Here is a 25,614-nt window from a genome sequence, read left to right on the forward strand (position 1 = left end):
CTGATCTGTCAGCTCCTGGAAGGAGACAGGACCTTGGACTGGGCCTTTTACTTTAGCAGAAGCATCCTCAAAGAGGGCTGCTGGCTGAGAGCACTCTCCCAGTCATACTCCCAGGAACTGGGAGGGGTGGGGGACGGGGAACAAGTCTGTCTTTCCTGGAGGAGGACCTGGGTGGTGGACATTACAGAGCCCACAACAAAGGAAATGGTGAAAACTGGAAACATGATGAAATTGTGGTCACTGATAGATAATAACACTGACAGATACGGATAGACACTGATAGTTACTGATAGGTAATGTTGATTATTCATGAGGAAGATTTTGAAATGAGAGATGCGATAAAAGTAATTTCTTCATGGATGGATCTTGAGGACATTATGCTAAGTGAAATAAGTCAGAGAGAGAGAGAGAAACAAATATTATATGATTTCTCTTATAGGTGGAATCTAAAAAAAAAAAAATTTTTTTTTAAATTTTAAGCCAAGCTCATAGATAGAGAGGACAGATGGATTTTTGCCAGAGGCAGAGGGTGGAGAAGGGTTGGGGGGGGGGGGGGGGGGGCGGAATAATTTAAATAAAATAAAAGTAAAATAAATAAAATTGTTGTTTTGTAAAAGTAAAATAAATATCTAAAAATAAGCAGTAATTTCTTCATGACCATTTCTATGATTTCAAATGACTTGCTGCAGAACATATCTCATTGATACAGTCCCTATTTTAGACAGTCTGACCCTGCATGGTCATGTGAAGGATAAGGCATCCAGATATTTTTAAGACTGAACCATAGCATAAGGAGTTAAAAAAAAAAAAAAAAAAGCTGATTTGTTGCCAGCATTTAATGGCTTTCCTCACTCACTGGAAAACAAACCCTATTATGCATTATTTTATATATTTAAAAACACACCTGAATATGGCAATAAGACATAAATAGTTCTCAGAGCCAAATGAAACCCAAGAATAGACTAGGGATCTGTTCGCTGTTATCTCCTGATTTGCAACCTCCAACTGTCTCACATTTGAGTGTGGTAAGCTCATGCAATGAGCATCTGACAAACATCAGATGCAGTCTTCAGAGAGATCCTTCATCATAATTACTGGGTCTGTGTATGACTGAAATGTCCAGAGGCAAATACATGTGCTTTTCCCCAAACTTTCATAATTGTAAGACAGGGTTTTCCTCCCGCATTGCAGGCAGATGCTTTACCTTCTGAGCCACCAGGGAAGCCCCTGTTTAATAAAATAGGAAACAAAAATTAAAATATAAGAAAAGATGAAAAAAGCAGAGTAAGTAAAGAAAGTGACTCGGTGCAGCTCAGATCAATGACTCAAGAGGTTGATACAAACAAATTATAGATGTGCCTCTTGAGAAATCTGTATGCAGGTCAGGAAGCAACAGTTAGAACTGGACATGGAACAACAGACTGGTTCCAAATAGGAAAAGGAGTACGTCAAGGCTGTATATTATCACCCTGCTTATTTAACTTATATGCAGAGTACATCATGAGAAACGCTGGGCTGGAAGAAGCACAAGCTGGAATCAAGATTGCCAGGAGAAATATCAATAACCTCAGATATGCAGATGACACCACCCTTATGGCAGAAAGTGACGACGAACTAAAAAGCCTCTTGATGAGAGTGAAAGAGGAGAGGGAAAAAATTGGCTTAAAACTCAACATTCAGAAAACGAAGATCATGGCATCTGGTCCCATCACTTCATGGGAAATAAATGGGGAAACAGTGGAAACAGTGTCAGACTTTATTTTTTTGGGCTCCAAAATCACTGCAGATGGTGACTGCAGCCATGAAATTAATAGATGCTTACTCCTTGGAAGGAAAGTTATGACCCACATAGATAGCATATTGAAAAGCAGAGACATTACTTTGCCAACAAAGGTCCGTCTAGTCAAGGCTATGGTTTTTCCTGTGGTCATGTATGGATGTGAGAGTTGGACTGTGAAGAAAGCTGAACGCCGAAGAATTGATGCTTTTGAACTGTGGTGTTGGAGAAGACTCTTGAGAGTCCCTTGGACTGCAAAGAGATCCAACCAGTCCATTCTGAAGGAGATCAGCCCTGGGATTTCTTTGGAAGGAATGATGCTAAAGCTGAAACTCCAGTACTTTGGCCACCTCATGTGAAGAGTTGACTCATTAGAAAAGACCCTGATGCTGGGAGGGATTGGGGGCAGGAGGAGAAGGGGACGACAAAAGATGAGATGGCTGGATGGCATCACTGACTCGATGGACATGAGTTTGAGTGAACTCGGGGAGTTGGTGATGGACAGGGAGGCCTGGCGTGCTGCGATTCATGGGGTCACAAAGAGTCGGACACGACTGAGCGACTGAACTGAACTGAAGTGGAGATTGCCAGCAACATCATCCGTCTCAACCCAATGAGACAATTATCATTTGATTTTTAACATGTTGTTTTGTTTTGTTATTTTATAATGAAGACAACTTGTCGTCTATTTATTGTAATTTACCTATATTGGCAGATAGGGGTCCGACAGTTCCATAAATGCAAGCATGTGCATGTGCATGCACGTGCACACACAAACACACAAACAGCCTTCAGCTACAGCAGATATGCTTTTACCTCTATTTAATATAGAGGTTACCCACAGGACATGCATTTTCAATTGAAAAGATCAGATCCTAGTGTTAAAATCAAGTCTGAAACCACAACACTAAGTTATCTGAACCCCTGTGGGGGGTGGGGGGTGTGCTGTAAGTTTATCTAATTATTCTGTTCATTTTTATTATATTATCCTATTTTATTATCTTCATAACTGCTCATTGCCATTATCATGTTATGTATCTATTTGTTTGTAGCATGTTGTCTTGACTAAAATTTAAGTTCACTGAGTACAAGGACCTTGTCTTTTCACCCCTGCACCCTTATTACCTAGAATGATGCCAGGCATATTGTACAGACTTACTAAATATTTGCTGAGTAAGTGAATGAATGAAGCTCTCACTTATCTATCCATTCATTCATCCCTCCATCTATTTATCCATCATGTACCTATGCATCCATAAGAGAAAGCCATGCCTACTAATGAGTTTGTTTTGTTATCTATTTAAACGTTTAAGTAAGGTTTATAGATATATATACAGATGTTTATATTTTGTGAAACAGTATTCTGGAGAACAAATCCTAAGGTTAAAATCCACAGACCCAACAAACTGGTGATTGAAAGTCATCTTCCACCATCATGTCCTTGGTTATTCCAGATGGTAATGACAGGGTGACAGCCAGCAAAGAAAAGGGCCTGGAGCAGGCACTGCTGAGAACTTGTTTCATCCATCTTATTATGCTTTGTACTGACTCCATATTTCAGTAACCTCCTCCCAAATACCTTATGAAACCAGGCTAAATCGCCCCTTTGTACATGACAGTATATATCTGATGCCCAATAATAACCTCTTTGTTCTTCCCTCCCCCTGCCCAGTACAATTCCATTTATTATCTAACCTTACTTAGGCATTTTCAGCAATCTTTTCATGTTCCTCCACACACATTTTCTAAAAAGCCAGCTGTGCAATTTAGACCATCCCTGGAGATTATTGACCAGTTGGGTTTGCATTTATGAGCACATAACTGAAGCTGACATGGCCTTTACCAGAATTAATAGCTCTTGGAGCAATTTGCTTTCACAGCATTTTACAAACAGCTTCATAATACATCTAAGGGCAAGGCAGGTTTTAATTAGTGTCACTAGTAGCTAAGTATTTAGAGGTGAAATAATTAAGCAGCTAGACCGATAGGAGCCAGAGGTGAAAGGTGAACTTGGAGTCTGTGCAGGTTCAAGGTGATAGAAGTTTCCACCTGTCATTGGAGTGGTTCTGGGGAGCTGTTCTCTACTGAAATGAGTCTTCTGTTAGCGCTGACCAGGAGTCACAGCTGACAGACTCAGTCGGTATGTGTGCAATATCATTTTTAAATACCCGGTGCTTCCTTCTCCCCACTCTCTCTCTCTCTTTAGTTTCTCCTCTTATTTAATTTTGGTTACTCTATTTTACAAGCAAAGCAGCTGTCTGCATGGGGACAAGGTGCACCATTCACATTCATGGTTTACAGTTCACTAAATGTAAGCCTGCCTAATCCTTTCATATCATTGGATTACTCTCCCCAAGCAAATTTTCCCAGCTTTCATCATGAGAAATGGGCTCCCTGCCAAGAAACCACTCATCCCAGCTCAGGTCCACCTGGCTTTTCCCGATTGTCAACTCCTCCATCTTGGGCCATTAAAAGGGCTTTCAGATTGAATATTTGCACAACCCTTTCTGAAAGCCAAACACAAAATCTTTGTCACAGAGTCACTAACTTCTATGCAGAATTGTGGCCCAAATTATTATTAGGCAAAGAAAGAAAACCTTTGATCACTGGGTCATTTTTCTCTTAATAACATCTAATTAGATACAAATACATTTATTTAAAGTTTAAATAATAACCAAGTTCAGATCAGAAGATTTAGAGAAGGAAATGTGACTTCTTAGTATTAGGTGGCTGCATTTGGAAGATAGGTTAAGGTTAAGAAAGTCATCCTAAAATTCCTAAGTGCTCCATAAATGCTCCATCAATTAAACTTTCAGTGGATTTTTAGAAAATATTCATGGTTATTTGCTACCTAATTCCCTCCACAGGTCCGAAGAAGAGACCTTCTTGGATTTCAAAGGGAAAGGATTCTTTGTGCAAAACAGAACAAGGGGTTTGATTCACACACACTCCTCTGTCAATCACATCTGAAATTCTGAGCATGTGTAAACTCTCTCAGGGAGACAGCACAATAGCACCTTGCCATTCGATCGCTGATTCTGATCCCTCCTAGGCTAAACTTTAACAACTGTAGGCAAGCAACTGGGGCGAGGGGGAGAGTTGATAGAGTCCCTTTCCAACTCAGGTATTCAACTCGATTTTAGGACCTAAAAGCCACCTTTCGTTTCACAGGCAAACACTCAGACATCTACCTTGAACACAAATCTGGTTAAACTGTTAGGAAAAAAGTTCCTCTGTACCTGTACATTCTCCACTTTTTACACAAAACTTTTAGGAGTCTGAGTGTATTTAGCATTCGAGACACTGAATGTACACTCAAGAGCAATACACTGGGTGGGCTTCCATTACGCTATTTAATTGATTTCCTTGAGCCCAAGCACTCAAAAGTGGAAAGACAGAAAGATGCATTTTCAGTGTCTCCGGGTCTCCCTTCCACATTCTCTGTCCTTTTCATTGCTTTCCAGAGCTGCCACAGCCTAAGGAGGTTGGGGAGCAGTAAAGGGAGGTGGACAGGGGGACACTTTATCCAAACATGGTAATAAAGCTAGACAGAGCACTAGCCTTTCACAATCTCCTTCTTCCAACCTTCCAGATGATGGAGCAGGAAGGTCTAAGGTCTTGCAACCCACTCTCCAAAGACGGCACCTCTGATTTTCTGCTTTTGCCTTTTGTTTTCATTTTTGGCTGCATTGGGTCTTTGAAGCAGTCAGGCTCTTCTTGGTTGTGGTGCGCAGGCTTTCTCTAGTTGCAACACTTGGGCTTAGTTTCCCCATGGCCTGTGGTATCTCCAACCAGGGATTGAAGTCACGTCCTCTGCATTGGAAGGCAGATTCTTAACCTCTGGACCACTAGGGAAGTCTCACCACCTCTGGTTTAAATAAAATAGCCCATATGTGTGGTAAAGAATCCCCCTGCCAATAAAGAAGACATGGGTTCGATCCCTGGGTCAGGAAGATCCCTAGGAGAGGGGAATGGCAACCCACTACAGTATTTTTGCCTAGGAAATCCCATGGGCAGAGGAGACTGGCAGGCTACAGTCCATGGGCTTACAAAGAATTGGACACGACTGAGCCCCTAAACAACAATGAACACAGAACTTTAAAGAGAAGAACTAGAAAATACCTTACTAAATGGTTGGTTGACAATACATTTAATTTTCAAGTAAGTTCCTTTCAAGGTAAGGGACCATGTTTTCTATGAAGAGTAGAAGGTGACATCTCACAAACGGTAAACACTGATAAGAAACTCTACGGGAACTCAGCTCCCATTCATAGAAGTCTGCGTGCTATGATATGCACTCACGCTCCCAAGTTTCACTTTGCATTTCTGGTTCATCAAACTATCAGATTCAAGGCTGAAAGTCAAAGTGAAACCCTCACGAAAAAAACCACACTGATTTTTACCTGCTTTAATCTCAATGTTTTGAGAAACTAACATGAAATCAGTCCAGTTCACTCCACACTTACTTTTTGGGGCATATACAATACCTCCAGTGAAGTGTCAGAATATTTGACTTGTCTCAAAAATGTTCACCAATGAGAGGGGTTTTGATTAAATCCAAAACTTTCACAATGTTTAAAAGTTTTTAAAGACCCCTGCTGAGTGTCTCAATTAAGTCAAGTATTTAAAAATTGAAAGAGGAAAAACAAGGCACATCTAAATTTCAACCAGTGAAAAGTGCTTTGTGAAAACCTGAATCCCTCAAAATAAATGACAAAAGTAACTGTGTAACTTTCTCCATTAATATGCATACAATAACATTGCCAAACCAAAGAGAGAGAAAGAGGAGAGAGAAAGAAAGGGTTTAAAAGTGTGAGAGCAGAAGGGAAGGAAAGAGGAAGAAAGTTGGAGGGGAAAAAAAAAACCAAAGATGAATTTCTTTTTCACCCATTTCTGGAAAAGGTAGAGTTTTCACCTATGATTTCTAGAAGAGGTCTGGTCTGAAATGCTTGAGTCAGACCAAGAGTCGAAATGGTCTGTCCAGTTTACCTGGGGCCATCTTCATCATATGTGGATAGCATCTCGGGCACTTTTCTGCCTGTGTCTCTGAAAGCATATCACAGGAGCCAGCCCAGGGAAGGGCTGTAAGGCCTCAGGGAAGCCAAGAGTCAAATGGAAGAAACAGAAAGGAAGCCAAGAGTCTAACTGCTGGGAATGTGCAAACAGCAGAGCCAGAGTGGCCGAGTCAAGGACCAGTCGAGGTCACAGAGCCAGAGTTGGTCAGGTGGGAACAGGTCGGCAGCACAGAGAAGGGAGGAGTTGGAGGCAGTTCCTAGAAGACTGACTAATGGGAACATTTGCAGGCTTAATTATCCTCTTAAGGAAAAAAAAAAGAGAGAGAGAACCCTAGGCCTGAGTTTGCTGTCTTTACTGATAAAATTCAAAGGGCCCCAAGTGGGAATTCCTCAGAGGTTATGATGAGAAGAGGGCTTCCCCAGTGGCTCAGCAGTAAAGAACCTGCCTGCAATGCAGGAGCCTCACAAGACTGGGGTTCAGTCCATGGGTTGGGAAGATCCGCTGAAAGAGGGTATGGCAACCCACTCTAGTATTCTTGCCTGGAGAATTCCACGGACAGAGGAGCCTGGCGGGCTACAGTCCATGGGACCACAAAGAGTCGGACACGACTGAAGCAACTCAGCATGCACGCACGAGGATGAGAAGAGACAGAACTCACTCGCCCTACTGTGCTGCATGCCCAGTTACTCTGTGCACCCCAGATGGTGGTGACATCCTTATGGGCAGTGGCTCCTATCTCTGGGTTCTTAGGGCCTAATCCAGTGCCTACTGTTTGCTAGACATTCAATGGAAGTGCTCAACTCAGTGACTATGTGGACAAATGGCTATGAGAAACTGCTTGATACTTTCAATCTTAACTGTCTTAGGATGCTTTAAGATATTTGTCCCCAAGGTCAATTAAATGTCATCAATCTCTAGAAAACCCTGTAACTGCTACACTCACGCTCAGTTTGCCTTCTCTAGAATGACGGAGGCTGCTCGTTTTCTGGAAACCCACAAAGAAGTGCCTTACAGGCAGCCCATCTTCCCGCCTTTTTGCCTGTAAACAAAGTCTCTCTTTGCCTCAAAAATATAGTATGTGTGTTTCCAAGCTGCAAATAAACCGTTGAAAATTAAACCACAGAGCAGCATTTTAATGAGAACATGATTACCTAACACCCCAGTGTGGTTTCAGATGGCCTTGTGCCAACCTTCCAAAACGCTACCAGAAGTTCAAAGTAAAGAGGAAAAAAAAAAAACATGTGATTAGCATCCCCTTAGTGAAGGTAGCTCTCTTGGATGGCTTCCAGAAAGATTTCTCTAGAAGGACACATGTTATTGGTGTCTGCAGTTAACAAAACTTTTTCTTCCTGTTTTCAAAAGTTTGAGAGAGAGAGAAGGGGGGGCCAGCCCTTGAATTAGTACATGATGTCCTGAACTAGGTGTTTTTAGCACCAAAGCTCTGCCGTCAGCGTCAGTACCCAGTGCCGTCTATCTCATCAACTCACCTTCTGTGCACACTATTGCTATTTCTGTAGCCTAGGTTACAAGACCGCAGGTGTTGATGCTCCACTGGCCCCACAGAACAAAACCCATGCAAACACTGTTCCTCCCTGGTTGGCAGCTCGTGCTGAGCATGTCCAGCACTAGGCACAGAGAAGAGGAGGGAGGCACTGACCGCACGTTGGGGTCATTTCTCAGGGGCATCCTTTCCTGGGTGCTTCAGTGCTAAGGAAGTGATTCCTTAGCACTGAAGCACCCAGGGTTGTGGTTTCACTTCCACATTGGGTTTCCTGAACTGTCTTTTGCAGTTGTCTTTGCACTGATTCAACGACAACAAGATTGCCCCGAGAGGCCACAGGCAAAAGCGGATCACAGAGCTGGAAGACACCGGAGTGAAATCTCTTCATCCACAGATGGAGAAATCCAGCCCCATAGGAAATTTAGAGATTCAACCAAACTCACACAGCTACTCAGCATCCTGATTTCCAAGCTGCAGGTGTTGCGCTAGACACACTACCTCTGATTCCTTTCCATAACATAGTAACTTAAACAACCACCTGCTCACAACTTGGTGGGCACAGAGCAGGCATAATACACGCTACTTTCCACCCTTGCCAAGCATTCAGCATTGTGCTAAACCCAAAAAGGATAGGTGAAAACATACCCTAGACTTCTTTTTTCAAAATTGAGATATAGTTCCTTTGGGCCTTCCCTGGTAGCTCAGCTGGTGAAGAATCTACCTGCAATGAAAGAGACCCCGGTTTGATTCCTGGGTCAGGAATAGCTGTTGGAGAAGGGATAGGCTACCCACTCCAGTATTCTTGAGCTTCCCTGGTGGCTCAGCTGGTAAAGAATCCGCCTGCAATGCAGGAGACCTGGTTTTGATCCCTCCATTGGGAAGATCCCCTGGAGAAGGGAAACTCTACCCACTATCTCCAGTATTCTGGCCTGGAGAATTCCATGAACTGTATAGTCCATGGGGTCACAAAAGAGTCAGACATGACTGAACAACTTTCACTTTCACTATAGTTGCTTTACAATGTTGTGTTAGTTTCTGCTGTACAACAATGTGAATGTATTATATGTATACATATATGCCCTCCCTCTTGGACTTCCCTCTCATCATCCCCCCATCCCACTCCTCTAGGTCATCACAGAGCACTGTACAGCAGGTATTGTATACATGTCAATCTCAATCTTCTCATTCATCCCACCCCACTCCCCGCCCCAAGTCCACACATCTATCTTTGATGCATTTCTATTCCTCTCCTACAAATAGGTTCATCCGTCCCATCTTTCATACCATAGACTCTTGCCCTCAAGAAGTCATAAAATCTTGAAGGTAACAACATATACACATTAGGCATAGAAACAGTGCAGATGAATGCAAAGTAGGGTGGGAGGTGCTCAATAGCATCTCATACAATGAAAAGCGAGATGCTCTCTTCTTTACTCTCTTCACTTTGTTGACATACTGGTTTGTATTCATTTGTATATATTCTTTTATTAACTTTCTTTTCCATTATGGTTTATCACAGGATATTGAATATAGTTCCCTGTGCTATATATTAGGACCTTATTATTCATCCATTCTAAATGTGATTTTGTCTTCATTTTGAGATTGCCTCTTTCAGGAAGCCTTCCTGGGTTTGGTTCAGGTTGGATTCTAAGTTCCTGTGCATTTGTCTAGGTCCCTGTGAGCACTTTGAGAACAAATTCCTGGTCAGCTTTGGGTATTCCCATGTCGAGTGCCTGGAACATAGATGGTACTCAGTAAACATCTGGGGAAGAAAGAAACTGAATGTCAATTCAAAACCTTTTAGTCATCAAATGGGATTGGAAATAGGCTCTAAAAATAGGAGGGATGTGAATCAATGCAGGAGGGGGTCCAGAAATGGATGGATAACACCTTCCCCATAGAAAAACCACCCCAGTCTATGCTGGTGAGAAGTCAGTGAGGACACGCTCAGGGATGGAGTAGTCATCCTGGATGAAGAGGACCAGGAAGGTGCTGTTGGGTAAGTCAATAAGGCCAGACTCTGGGTGGTCAAGGAGGCTAAATGCATGATGGTAATTGACCAGAAGGAAGATGTGTTGCTCTTTAAAAAGAAGAGAATTAGGGAAAACTCAAACTGAGAGAAAGCTGTGCACAACAAACTACTTAGCTCAGTTTTAGAATCTGATTTTGAGAAGCATTTTTCCTACACTTGCAAAGAAAGCTTTCGGGCTTCCCTTTGGTAGCTGGTGTTTTCCTCCCTTCTCAATTTTGAAGCACTGAACACCTGAAAAGACAGGCTGAGTTTCACCTTAGGAAAATGCAAAATAGTCAGCTGCAGTGAGAAAAAACAATGAATTGCAATCTCAATCACAGATTTCTTTGAAACACTGTGCTAAAGGGAATTCTGAAAGGACCACTGACTCACTCAGATAGTGAGCCAGGGTGAACATTTAATGTGGTAACAGAAACTGAGGAAATCACTTCTCTGTGGGGAGCTCATGGTTCTGAGTTCTCTTATCTGGATGCCTTTACCAAACTGATATCATCTTTCACTTGGGGGCACCTGGTAGGCATTTGCGAAAAGAAAGGAGTTCCGAGAAGAAGAACTATAATTATCAACAGCAGAGAGGGCTCGGTTTCTGCTCTCTTCGTGGCTCATCCACAGAAAGATCAAAATCAAAGAGCAAAATAGTTTGTCTGGGGAAAGGGGGTGTGAAGGAGGAACAAAGAGTCCTAAAACAGTGGGATTAGGGATAGTAAATATGCCCCTCCCCGACATCCAAGGCTGAAGCATTACCTTGTGGGCAGCCATATACTACGCAAAACCCCGCAGATATTCTGTCAATTCACGCCGTTCTAGCAAGACATTAACGTAGAGGAAATGTCAGGACAGTGAGAGGCTAGAGGGGAGAGAAAGCATATTGTTATGGACGCCTGGCTGTTAGGCAGTCCTGGACTGTTGCTGTTACTCCAACCTAGAGCAGACTAAGTAGAAAAGTCTGACTCATCTCTAAGGAAGAGCCTTGAACAGATGCATGATAGTTCTGCCTCTCCCCAGGGTAAGGTCACCTGGAGGTTCTCGGTTTAGAGACCTAAACAGTCCTGTGGTCTGAGATGTCATTGCACGGAAGGCAACCACGACCCCACATGGATGCAGATAGTTAACATGATTAGCGCTCACTGGGGTAGCCATCCCACTCTTGAGGTCCATCTGCAAGCAAATTTGAATTTCTAAGTGACATTTCAACCCATGACCAACCTCCCAGGTGGTACTAGTGGTAAAGAACCCGCCTACCAATGCAGGAGACATAAGAGACACAGGTTCAGTCCATGGGCCAGGAAGATCCCCTGAAGGAAGACATGGCAACCCACTCCAGTATTCTTGCCTGGAGAATCCCATGGACAGGGGAGCCTGGCAGGCTACAGTCCATGGGGTCGCAAAGAGTTGGATATGACTGGAGCAACTTAGCACACACACACTTACAATGAGAGAGTCACCACTCAAGGACCAGGTAGGAGACGTTGGGATGAGCTGCTGCCTTAGAAGCAGCATGTTGTCACCCACACACTGGAGCAGTCATAAGAAATAGTGGTTGCCATCTTCCTGCTCCCCACCAGCCTCTGGAGGCACCCAGCGAGGTGCCCCCTGCTATGGGGTGCAAGAGACAACATGCAAACATCTGCTTCCCTGGTCCTACACTCCTTCACATAAAGAATGATGTGAGCTTCTGATGCCCTTCTCCTCCTTCTCCCACATCCTCAACATGGGTTTCTATTAGCTGCTAGAGAATGGTATCCTCAGCCCAGGTCCAGGACAGGGCAGGTGTGTCACAGGTTGATGCTGATGGCTGGACTCATGACCAAGAGGTAAGCACCACTTTGCATTATCATCATTTTGATGAGGAAACCAAAGTCCCAAAACATCAGGTAATTTGCCCAAAATCTCTTGATTAGTAAATTCACATCATTTAACTCCAGAGCCCAGGGACTAAAGCTGATTCATCTCCTTTGCTCAAGGTAGTCTGGATGGATGGAGGAATTGGGTGTGTCAGGACCTTCTTAAAGAACACCTCCCTTCCCCTGATTTCAGCAGCATCAGTCTCCTACTATTGGGCAAGTGCCTGCTTTATGCTTGCCAGTCTCAGTGGTGGGCTCAAGGTCACAACTGTTTATACTGCCTCAAGAGCTCGTCACACCCAGTGTTCCCCAGTTTCATTTGTACATTGAGGTTCCAACTGTCAGTCCCCAGCCGGCACATTGGTTTCACTTCCCTGGGCCCTAATTCATCCGTTTTTTGAAATAGGGATCTATCTACCAGGGTGGGTGTGAGAAGAAAGAAGAGGGGCATGAAAATATAACCGCAGAAGCCTCACCATGATGCTGTTCATGCATTAGTGAGCACTTCACAAACAAAAAACCTTATAATAGGGTATTTGTGTCCTTTCTTAGTAGTCTTCTGTCTTGACTCTGGCTGACATAAGAATCACCTAGAGCATTTTTTAAAAATACAAACACCAAAGGCCTCATCTCAGTCTTAGTAAATCAGAAACACCAAAGTTGAGGCCCAGGGATCTGAATTTTACATAAGAGTGATTCTAATTAACTTACCTAGTGATTCTAATCAACTTACCTAGTAGTCCAATTAGTACCTAGTGGTAGTAGAACCTGGTATGTAGGGGCCTGGGCAGAACTCAGTGTACACCCCTTCCAGGAGTTTCCATAAGGGATTCCCACCCAGGATGGGGGATAGATTTCCAGGACCTGGAAGCTGCTTCCCAAATAATAGCATTCTTACTTGGCTGGTTCTTAGTTGGTAGAACTAAGTGGTACTGGCATTCAGAGAAATATTCCTTTCATCCCATTCCACTCTGCTTATCTCCCAAGCTCTCTCCCTGAGTACAGACAAAAACTCTACTCCCTCCAGGCTGCCTTTTCTCTGCCAAACCAGACAGTCACTTTTAACAACCACAAAGTTTCATGAGCCACCAGATGAAAGCTGATCATGCCCTTAGTGTCTGTTGATGGAGAACATGCTTAAACACACACACACACACAAACCCCAGAACAAGTTATGGATTCAAGAAAACTTTCAAATAAATTTTGTATTTCATTCATCGCAGGCCTGTCCACCTGTACCACTTGCATCCTAACAGTAAATGTCTACCAAAGAATCTAGTCATGGAATAGCAGTATTTGAAAGGAGCCACCAGTGTATAACTAAAAAGCCAGAAAAGTGACCTGAGGTCAAGAAAAAAAAGAGAAAATGGATCTGAAGATAAACTTTGCCCATAGTGAAATATATCTAGTGCCAGCCTTGAGCCTCACTCAGGAACCAAAGTTGGACACTCAAAGGCAGACCAGGGGACTTCCATGGTGGTCCAGTGGTTACAACTCCGTGTTCCCAATGCAGGAGTTGCTGTTCAATCTCTGGCCTGGGAACTAGATCCCACATGCCGCAACTAAGAGTTTGCTTGCTGCAACTAAAGATCCCATGTTCTGTAACTAAGACCTGGCACAGCCAAATAAATAGATAAGAAATTAAATAAACAAAGGAAGACCAGAACACTCAGCAAAATAACTCTTATAATATTGTAGGAGTAAATGTCTGGATGCAAGAGTGCCTGTTTTCCTTAAAAACGACTGCGGCACAATTTACAAATAAAGGTACAAGTTTAGAGCAAGTTATTTTCAGTGGTCTGCTAGAGATTGTTTGCAGTTAAAGGGCCCTGAAATTATTTTAACTTCAGGCATTTGGGTAGGACTTCCCAAAAGTGTGCCCAGCCGGGAGGTGAACTATGTGGCACTGTAGCCTCTGCAAACAGGATTCCATCTCTTCTGCAAAGCTTTCCTGGGGCACATTGGTTTGAAATGACTCCTTCCTCTGTACTTTGGGCCTCAAACCTGGTGATTCTGATTCTGCAGGTCTACGGAAGGGCAGATGCCATCAACTCCTTGTTTTCTGTAAATTCATCTGAGACCATAAAAGTTATAGACTATTAAACTGTTACTACATTAGAGATGTTGATTGAAGTTATTTAAGTTTCCTGGGACAGCCTCTTCTTTCCTTCTGCCTTTTCTCCCATAACTCTTAGCACAGTGCTGCTGCTGCTAAGTCGCTTCAGTCATGTCCGACTCTGTGCGACCCCATAGACGGCAGTCCACCAGGTCCCCCATCCCTGGGATTCTCCAGGCAAGAACACTGGAGTGGGTTGCCATTTCCTTCTCCAATGCATGAAAGGGAAAAGTGAAAGTGAAGTCGCTCAGTCGTGTCCGACTCCTAGTGACCCCATGGACTGCAGCCCACCAGGCTCCTCCATCCATGGGATTTTCCAGGCAAGGGTACTGGAGTGGGGTGCCATTGCCTTCTCCGCACACTACCTACCTCTACTTGGTGTCCAATAACTACATATCGATTAGCTTTGACCTCGCAGTGTCCTACCCCAGAAACTGATCTCCAAATCAGACCCAGTCAGAGGCCTCAGAAATATAAGGATATAAGAAGCATCTTGAAATCTACATTTCTTTTTCTAGTCTGCCATGTTTTGCCACCTCTGATACTTATCTTCTAACCATGTGCACATTAAAAAAAAAAAAAAAAGATGTACATGTAGATGGAGTCACCCAGTGACATCAGTAACAGGATACCATCAGACACCCCGTTCCACACAAAAGCCCACAAGGCAGGTGCAACCAACCCTCAAACTTTGAAAACATAAAAGGATAAGCCTTCAGACTTTCTCTAAAGAGCATCACTCCCCCACCCCACTAACATCCTCTCTCCTGACCTCTGTTCATCACACCCTAGCTGGAATTCCAATCACCTGGAGCTCCTCTTGTCTTCCTCAACCCCACATCGATGAGTCACCAGATGCCAGTTCCCCAAGATCTCTTTTATTCACTTGCCTCCTTCCAATTCCCACCACTGTCCACCTAGCCCAGACCTCTACAACCTCCCACCTGAGCCATCCACCTCTGTTTCCTCCTTCCAATCCACTCTACACTCCACGTACAGATTAATTGTTCCAAAGCATGGTTCTGACCATATTTTCCACCAACTCAAAATCTATACAGTTTCCCTGTTATTTTATAAAGGGAAACTCTCAGCCTTGCCTATAAAACCATCTATGATCTAGCCCCTGGAGAAGGCAATGGCACCCCACTCCAGTACTCTTGCCTGGAAAATCCCATGGACGGAGGAACCTGGTAGGCTGCAGACCACGGGGTCGAGAAGAGTCAGACACAACTGAGCGACTTCACTTTCACTTTTCCCTTTCATGCATTGGAGAAGGAAATGGCAACCCACTCCAGTGTTCTTGCCTGGAGAATCCCAGGGACGGGGGAGCCTGGTGGGCCGCCGTCTAGGAGGTCGCACAGAGTCGGACACGACTGAATCGACTTAGCAGCAGCAGCAGCATGATCTAGCCTCAGTGTGCCTCTCCAGAGGGAATACCAACCTACATTCCAATCAGACTGGCTGATCTTTGTTTCTGGCTCCAACATTTTGTTTAAGCTTTCTCATTTCAACCTGAATGTCCTCCTTCCTGCCCAACTCCATCCAAGTTAAAATCCTACCCACTCTAGATATATCTCCTGGGTAAAAGACATCCTCCTCTGCTGGACTTTGTTTCTACTTCACTTACACTGTCCATTCTGCTCTGGCTTGTGTCACATTTATCTCTGTGTCTGTATTATCTCTCATGCTGGACTTAAGAGTCTTGAGACCAAGGATTATATGCTATTTGTGCTGTGTTTAGTCACTCAGTCGTGTCCGACTCTTTGCAACCCCGTGGACTATAGCCCACCAGCCTCCTCTGTTGGTGGAGATTCTTCAGGTAAGAATATTAGAGTGGGTTGCCATGCCCTCCTCCAGGGGATCTTCCCAACCCAGGGATCGAATCCACATCTCCCGCATTGCAGGTATATTCTTTACCGTCTGAGCCACCAGGGAAGCCCTAGATAAATATGCTATTTATCTAGTTTCTATCCCATTGCCTAGAAGGGCTGTGCACATCACAGGCACTCACAGAAGTTTGTGACAAGAAGGAAAGAAGGAAGAAAGTGGGGTTGGAAAGAAGAAAGAAGGGAAGGAAACAGGCACTGAAGAGGCTTCAGCAATAGAAGAAAGGAGCTCAGAAGGGGCCAGAGAGTAGGAAGAGAATCCACTAAGCAGAGTTGGTGGAGGGGGGGTGGGGGGCGGGGTGGAGGGGGTAGTGGGGGGGGAGGGGGGAGGGGAAATCATAAAAATGAGAATATACTGTACAGCACAGGGACTCTACTTAATGCACTGTGGTGACCTGAATGGGAAGGAAGTCCCAAAGGGAGGAGATATGTGTATATATATATGGATGGATGATGCATTTTGCTGTATAGTAGAAACTATCACAACATTGTATAGCATCTATACTCCAAAAAAAATTAATTTAAGAAAAATAAAGAAATGGAAAAATTAAAAATGCTATGGAACAGACCCTGGCAGCGTGAGAGTCTGTTCCAGATCTGAAAGGGGAGAAGAACTGAAGAAACGTATTTGCACCATGAGAGGACTTACAGCAATCTTGATTTGATCCCAGGGGCAGACTCTATCATCCTGTTCGCTCCCCTATCCCCTCACAGCAGGGCTGGGGTCTCCAGGTAGAAACTTGGTTCCTGTGATGTATGAAACCTGAACGGGGAGAAACTGGCCTTCCTGGTACATTCCATCTAAAGTTAATTAAAATATCTTATCTCTACAATAATTAACTTCTAATTAGTATCATTTGTAGTTTACTAAGTATTGTCATTCATGAGCCAGTATGGTCCTGTATCAGTGGTGCAAGGTAAGTGGATAACATAATAGCTACACCCTGAAAGTCGTCTGGCACTTTAGAGTCCACAAAGCATTTTGTCTGTCAGGGACATTCCATGTGGTCTCCACTCACCTTTCCATTAGTTCCTTAAACCCCTGTCACACCCAGGGAGACCCATCCCCTCCAGCTTCCAGGACACAGCCTGCTATTTGATACTTCATCATCTTCGCAAATATGAGACAAATAGGGGGGATGAGTGGACAAATGGGTAGAACTCCTTTTAGCTCTTCACAATCTTCACCTCCCGAAGCCAGGTCTTCTCAGGGAGGACTGGAGTAGCAGCACCCCAGGGACCCTCTGAAGTCCTCTCACGGTGGGGAAAGGGGGTGTTCGTCACCAGACAGGCACACCTGGCATTCTTTGGTTGCCTCAGCTTCTGTGAAAACTCTGGAAGGGGACTCGGGGTCAGGGGGATCATGGGACCCACAACGCTGCCTCCGACCAGCGAAGAAACACAGACACGTGTGTATACACCTCTGCCCCAAGCGACAGATGGAAGGGAGAGCTCATGCAGTAAAACCCACTTCCTCTGCTGCTGAGACAAAAGAGGAGAACTCTATACTCACTACAAAGTAGGACGGGGAGCAGGGGAGAGAAATTCTGACTGTATTGGTTTATTTTTGTCCATTTCTGACTCTTATGGATGCCTCACACACCCCCATTTTCAGCTCTTTCTTCTGTAGAATTCATTTGAGACAGCTCATTCTGTTCACGGAGGACTCAAAGACATGGGCCAGAGACCACAGATCACATGCGGTCTCCTGCAGGTCAGGAGAGGAGGGTATTCTAAATGATTTTCTCTGACTTAAGGTGGGGGTAAAGCAGGAATTTTCGAGGAGAAAACAAAGCGTACAAATGGAAAAAATATGTTAATACTTAATCGTGTATTTTTTTAATATTAGGAAAACAACTTCTTGTTTCACAGGACAAACTTTAGAAAGTTAGCAAAGTTCAACAAAACCCTCTAGGCTGGTGGAAAATGGGCAGGAAAAATATCTTCTCTACAGTCAGACTTTTAAGGATAAGGCCAGAGATTTCTTGTGGGATGTACCTGGAAGGAGGGCCAATCAAATGTTAATGTTTAGCATAAAAAGGTAGAGACAGTCTTTACCTACCTGGGACCTACCAGGCTGCCTAGTGACCCTTGAACTTTTAAGCAGCACTTGAACTTTTAAGCAGAAGCTCAGATAGAAATTCATGGCAGTGCCCGGAGCAAGCCTGTCCCTTTCTAGAATTGATGCTGGGACACAGGGCAGGCACAACAGAGAAGAGGGAAAGGAGTTGCTTCTGAGACATCAAAAAATTCAGAAATGCTGGATAACACAGGTTTTTGGGGTGCTTGGCTATGATGGTGTGTGGGTGTGAGTGTATGTCAGTGTAGGCGTAAGAGAGAAGTTAGGGGAGGGTCTTTGGTTGAAGGTGTGAAGGTGGCTCTTTTTTTAGCCTAGCCAATTGCCAAAGTATGACAAAAAACCTCAGCACACCCCATATGGGGTGGCAAGAAAAGGAATCAGAAAAAAATCTTCCCCTCCAAAATGTAACCAGCCTTCCAGAACCCTAACCCTGAAGTGAAAATTTACTTGGCAGAAAAGAAAAATCCTACCCAGTCCTGAGGAGCCTAACTGAAATCACTTTAGCGGGAAGCTTGAAGATGGGGCTGGAATGCCCTCTCATTTATCATCAAAGATAAAGTTCTCAGCAACCTGGATGTGCAAATGGGGAGCTATTTGTGGAAAGGATTCATCCAAGTTGTTCACAGTTGTTCAGAGTGTCACCAAAGAGGTCATTCTCCTCTGACCCCAAACAACGAATAAGCTACCTGCATGTGAGCTGATTTCCGAACCACAAAGGGATCATGGGGCAGACTCGGGATGTTTGGTGGCTGCTCCCTCTGAGGAGCTACCCCTTCGCAGCTATCAGAGACAAGAAGGGCTGCACTTGGCAATGTGGCCTGAGTAATCACAGCCCAGAGGATAATGCCCAAACTGGTTAACCACAGGGATCAATGAGTGGAAAAACATGAAATATCTGAAACATACCACCCTGATATTTTTAAATAACTCTGAAAATGATTTCGTTCCTTCCATTTAAAAAGAAATCGCTTCACCACAGAGCCATCCTCAGTTGACAGAGATTCCAGGAAATGCCCTGAGATTTTTGATTGAAAGGGAGGAGTTTGAGGGGCAGCTAGATGAGAAAGCAAGGTTTTCTCTAGGCAGCCATCAGCACCTGCTAAAAAGAAACCCATTTAGGCATGGATCTTCAGACAATTTTTTAAGTATTCATTTTCACCTGGCTTTCCCCTAATGTATTACTAAGCTAAAATGGGGTTAATCTCACCCTTGATGAACGAACGGCTTTCCCACGTTTTCTTTTGTCGAGTACATCAGAAAGTCTCGGGAGGCCTTAAAAAGTCTAGCACTAAATCTTTTGAGTCACTTAATCCCCAAATCTTCAATGTTTGGAGATACTTTGCTTTATGAAAAGAAACCCTAACCTGGCCCAGTTCCGCTGTCAAACTTGCTAATGGAACAAAGAGGCCTCTCATTAGACTCATCCCTGCGGCTGCAGAAATAAGTGTCTCAGGAAGGGCAAGCAGGTTTTGCTTTAGCCCTAGGATGGTTTTGGCTGCTGCTCTCTTTGGCTTCCTCCTGTGGCATCTCATCCAGCTGAGCTCTGGCTAAATTAGACCCAGTAGATGGAAAATTGGGCAGGTGGGTGCCTAGGAAAAAGGGCTGTCCAGTGATCAGGCTCACCCGTCAGTAAATGGGCTCCCTTTCTGAGTAATGGGCTGTCCATTCCCAGGAGTGTTCAAGATGAGACTACCCTATATGGTTATAGAAGGAGCCCCTTGGAGAGAAGACCAAATGGGTTCCCAACCCCAAATCTGAGTCTCTGTAACTCAGGAGGGGGCTTTCAAGGCACATACGAGAAACTTTATGACTTCTCTTTCCTTCCTCCATCACATGTCTCTCTTCTGCCCCACAATTAGAAGTAGGAATGTTTCACACTTTATTGAAGGCTCTATTTCCCTTTACCTCACTTCTGTGGGTAATGGTGGAGAAAGCCATTTTCCCAGTTAATCAAAGGCCTCCAGTGACAAGAAAGACATTTCAATAGCTGAGAAATAAGTCTATACAGTAATAATAACAGCTAATATTTATTAAGGACTTAATAGGTGCCCCACACAGTGAGAAAGACTTTACACGCATTTGCCAATTTAGCCCAGCCAACAATCCAAAAATGGAAATGCTCTTGTTATCCGCCTATTACAGCTAAGGAAACAGCTTGCTCGACTGTGATGCTCCTGCATGTGGAGCTGGAAAAGATGTGAAGTTAGCACTCAAGAATCTATAGGAGTTGGTTTCAAAGTCCTGTGCTCCGAACCACTAAGCTTCACTGTCCATCTGGCCATCCTTCCTTCTACTGTCAGTCCTCCTGTTTAAAGAGCAGAGAAAGGAAGGCCCGTCTTCCAGAAGAAATCTGCCCCCAAAGCTGAAAGGAATAACAGCCCAGCATGCATGCATCAAGGTAGTCAAGAAGCCTGAGAGCCTGGGAGTGGGGAAGGGTTTAGGAGAAAAAAAACAGAGCCAAACAGAAGTTAATTCTCTTCAGGGTCCTAAATATTAACCTGAGTACACTGGGAGCTGCAAGGGAAAAACAACTCAGGAAATGCAAAGTAATTGATTTCAGTCTTGGAAAAATGGACAAATTATGACACAGAGGCTACTGAGAAAGGATTCTGAGGCCAGTTCTGACTACTTGGCACTGTTTTCCTTGTGTGTATCCATTCCATTCCCCCAAGTGTCCGAATCCCCAATTTTTCCTTTGATTCCTAGTGCCAATACCTTAGGCCAGTGTAAACTGGAAGTTTATAAAGTTTTTGTTGGTTTGCTTGTTTTGAATCAACATTTTAAAGTTGAGAGATTTCACATTTAAAAAATCAGGACTTTCAGCTTCTCTTTTAAAAAAAAGGAAGATAAGGCTCAAATTCTCTCATAGGGTAATCAAGGATGATGGCTATGGATAGGGTATGTACCCTCTCCAGTTCTTCACAGTCCGCATCTCTCCCTAATGCCTAATTCATTTACAATATCTGCAGGTGTTTAGAATTTGCCACTGGTGCCTTAGGCCTACAAGTAGCTCTGGATACTACTTGTAGCCAGGTTGATTATAGCTTTGGATTTAGGAAATTGTTCATGCAAGAACACTGCGTGCATTCCCTCTGTACACACACAAACACACACACATTTCCTATCCTGTCCTTTTGCTAATATAAAACTCTTGGTAGAATGATTTCAGAGCCCATCTGTATGGGTGATCAGACCACCACATTTCTGGAAGCACCCTGGCTCTGCCATGGATGCATAATTCTCTTTAGAAAGCAGACTGTCCACAGGGCTCTGGGTGCCTCCTCTTGTTATATAGCTGCATGAGGTCACTGCCAATAAATTACTGGTTTAAGGAAAACAATGACAAGCCTTTTCCATGGGGAACAGAGTTTGCTCACTCAATTATTTCCTAAAGTCGTGCCCTCTTTCCCAACGAGGCACTATAATTTTTGAGGTAACAGGACTGAGTCTGTTTATTGTTTGTTCTGATCCAGAAAGCCACACTGCACCTGCCACATGAGCCCAGCAAACTTTGCTAGTAATGCATCCTCCTGGCAGTGAAATTAGTCAAGTAATGATCATTGCACTGTTGATTAAGTAGCTGCTTTGTTAAAATTACTTACCAGGGTGACTCTAAATTGGCTGTGTTTGTTTACCAGTCTAGCTTTTCTCTGTGTATTGTTCTTGACTGCTACAGAGAATTGATGGAAATCACAAATAATCTCATTTTATCAAAATCAGACCTTTTAGAAATTCAAGATATGACTTGATTTGGGATAAAAATATAGCCAGAAAATCAGTAATAATTTTCCTAAATTGGATATAGCTGAATGATGGGAGACTTCTGTTTATTTGCCAAAGTCATTTTTCACCTGTAGGTGTTGGAGACATAAGGAGTTGGGGATGGAGAGGGGCTGTGTGCAGTGGCACTGTGATGGTAGGCCACTTCTCCCACCTAATATCAACTTGGAAATTGCTGACATTTGATAACACTGTCACTTTGAGATTTGTAATCCTCTGCCAGAATTACATGGCCCTTAAGAAACAGCTTCCTTTTTTAAAAATTACTTGGGAAAATATTATCTTTGAGTATCTCCTACTTCCATCAAGGAAGTTTGTATGTTTTTTAAAAGTGGCAATTTTTCTTTTCAGAGACATGGCAGGAGCCAGCAAGGGGCCAGAGGGACCTGGTGCTTTCAGAAACCCTTTAATGATGCTGCCTCCTGCCAGAGGCAGAGGAGTTCTGTCCCTCAGCTTTCTGTCCCCAACTGGCTCTGAACCTACTGGGGGACACAGTACAGCTTTCTGTCATGCACACACAGATACACACACGTGTACACACACTCACACACAAACCAACCAGCTGCAGAGCAAGCAACAGGAGGTGGCAGAATGCTTGCCACTGTGTTACTGGATTTGTAAGCATCCCCTCCAAACCACAGCCAAGACCAGTTACTCCCTGGGCTAAAGCCAGCCTGAGAACTTGGGGATCCTGCCAAGCCGACAGCCCCTAGGCCTAGCTCTGTTGCCAGAGCCACACAGGAAAGTCATTAATTCACTAAACAAAGATTCAGAAAAAGATTAGAGAGCCCATCATTTGTTCATCAGTGGGCTAGCTGCACAGAAGATATCTGAGCATTCACTTTAAGGAACCTAGACTATTTGGGCCTGAAGAGAAAAGCTATACACTCATTTTAAGATGGAATCAGTTCAGTTCAGTCGCTCAGTTGTGTCCAACTCTTTGCAACCCCATTAATCCACAGCACGCCAGGCCTCCCTGTCCATCACCAACTCCCAGAGTTCACTCAAACTCATGTCCATCGAGTCGGTGATGCCATCCAGCCATCTCATCCTCTGTCGTCCCCTTCTCCTCCTGCCCCCAATCCCTCCCAGCATCAGGATCTTTTCCAGTGAGTCAACTCTTCGCATGAGGTGGCCAAAGTATTGGAGTTTCAGCTTCAGCATCAGTCCTTCCAATGAACACCCAGGACTGATCTCCTTTAGGAAGGACTGGTTGGATCTCTTTGAAGTCCAAGGGACTCTCAAGAGTCTTCTCCAACACCACAGTTCAAAAGCATCAATTCTTCGGCGCTCAGCTTTCTTCACAGTCCAACTCTCACATCCATACATGACCACTGGAAAAACCATAGCCTTGACTAGATGGACCTTTGTTGACAAAGTAATATCTCTGCTTTTTAATATGCTATCTGGATTGGTCAAAACTTTCCTTCCAAGGAGTAAGCATCTTTTAATTTCATGGCTGCAGTCACAATCTGTAGTGATTTTGGAGCCCAAAAACATAAAGTCTGACACTTTTTCCACTGTTTCCCCATCTATTTCCCATGAAGTGATGGGACCAGATGTCATGATCTTAGTTTTCTGAATGTTGAGCTTTAAGCCAGCTTTTTCACTCTCCTTTTTCATCAAGAGGCTCTTTAGTTCCTCTTCACTTTCTGCCATAAGGGTGGTGTCATCTGCATATCTGAGGTTATTGATATTTCTCCCGGCAATCTTGATTCCAGCTTGTGCTTCTTCCAGCCCAGCATTTCTCATGATGTACTCTGCATAGAAGTTAAATAAGCAGGGGGACAATATACAGCCTTGACGTACTCCTTTTCCTATTTGGAACCAGTCTGTTGTTCCATGTCCAGTTCTAACTGTTGCTTCCTGACCTGCATACAGGTTTCTCAAGAGGCAGGTCAGGTGGTCTGGTATTCCCATCTCTTTCAGAATTTTCCACAGTTTATTGTGATTAAGATGGAATAACGTCACACAAATACACTCATTTTAAGATGGAATAACGTCACACAAGGGGCTCCCCTGGTGGTTCAGATGGTTAAGAATCTGCCTGCAATGCAGGAGACCCAGGTTCAATCCCTGGGTTGGGAAGATCCCTGGAGAAAGGAATGGCAGCCCACTCCAGTATTCTTTCCTGGAGAATTCTATGGACAGAAGAGCCTGGTAGGCTGCAGTCCATGGGGTCACAAAGAGTTGCAAAGAGACGACTGTTAGAGCGTCTAACAATTTCTAACGCTTTCACACGTCAAAAATAAAGATGCCACTCAAAGCTGTATGTAAGTAAATGCTGAATGACTTTCAGAGGAGGGAATTCCAGAGGGTGAATATCCGCGGTCAGAAAGGGCACATTGTGATGTTGAGGAGAGAGCCTGGGCTTTGCTGCTGCACAAACTGCATGAAGATCCTAACTATGTGATTACAGCCAATTTCCTCACCCTCTCTGGACTTAAGTTTGCTTACCAGTGGAGAAGAGGTGGTATATGCCTTACAGCGTTGCTGAGGGGATTACATGAGGTTGGCTGCATATTCCAAGCCTTCAAAAAATGTTTGAGTTTTATGTATTGTTCTGTTTTGAAGAACATTAAAGAGTTAAAATAAAAATCAGTTCAGGAAGGATTGGCCCAGAGGAAAATGGTGCAAGACCATTCTTTGAAGAGGAAACTCATAGAAAAAGTTATCATATTTAACAAATACTTTAGGAAGTAGAAAGATATAAGAAGGGATTGTCTCTCTTTTTTAAATCATATTGACTTTTTCCTGAATATGAAAATATTTCATGTGTATTACAAGAAATTTGGAAAGCATAGTAAAATGCAAGGAATAAAGTTAAAAATCAAATACAATTTTGCACCCAATGAAAACTCCTATAAACATTTTTGTTTTCTTTCAATCTTCTCCTAGTTTTAAATTAACTGAGACCCCATTGTATACACAGTTTGGAATCCTGCTTTTTGCACCTAATGTTTCACAAGTATTTGCCCTATCATTAAAAGTTCTTTGCAAACATCATCTGCAATGGCCATATGGAATTTCACATATGGATATACCAACATTTTCTCAACTATTCCACCAACAGTGGACATTTAGGGCTGTTCAGATATTTCACTATTATAAATAAAGCCTCTGTGAATATATTTTTTGTTGTTTTTTTTGCAAAATCCTCTTTCCTTAGGATAAGTTTCTAGAGGTAGAATTACTGTTCTAAGATTCCTAGTGGATATAAAACATTTTCCACAAAGAGGTCCAACCCACATTCCCCCAGGACACAAGCGAGAGACAGTTGGTCTTACCAAATCCTGAGACCCAATAATATCTTTGGAAAGAAATTTTTTTTCCTAAGTTGACAGTCATGAAATAGCGTTTCATTGTTCTCTTAACTATCTTCTTCCTTCTAGCAATATACCTAAAAGGATCTAAAGGAGTTCTCAGATAAAGGATAGGAGCTTTCTTTTGTCTGCAAACAATCAATGAATATTTAATGTGCAAATCATTTTACTCTGGATTTATCCTCTCTCCTCTTTTTGAGTGGGTTTGGGAGATTCTGCTTTTCAGGTTTTAACCACTGTGAAGATAAGAGTTTGAGGT

The 25,614-nt window shown here is 43.5% G+C and overlaps 1 long non-coding RNA gene across 5 annotated transcripts in view; it reads right to left on the minus strand.

The window, feature by feature from the left end:
• Positions 1 to 25,614, minus strand: part of LOC139176414 (uncharacterized) — a 544,804-nt gene that overhangs the window by 376,684 nt on the left and 142,506 nt on the right. For 4 of the 5 annotated variants that reach the window (XR_011560877.1, XR_011560876.1, XR_011560879.1 and 1 more), the window contains one exon: positions 8,940 to 9,015. The exons of the other annotated variant lie outside the window; for it this stretch is intronic. This is a non-coding gene — a long non-coding RNA (uncharacterized lncRNA). The remainder of the gene's footprint in view (positions 1 to 8,939; positions 9,016 to 25,614) is intronic. 5 annotated transcript variants of the gene reach the window in all.

Source organism: Bos indicus, chromosome 2 (assembly GCF_029378745.1).
Source record: "Bos indicus isolate NIAB-ARS_2022 breed Sahiwal x Tharparkar chromosome 2, NIAB-ARS_B.indTharparkar_mat_pri_1.0, whole genome shotgun sequence".
Lineage (NCBI taxonomy): Eukaryota > Metazoa > Chordata > Mammalia > Artiodactyla > Bovidae > Bos > Bos indicus.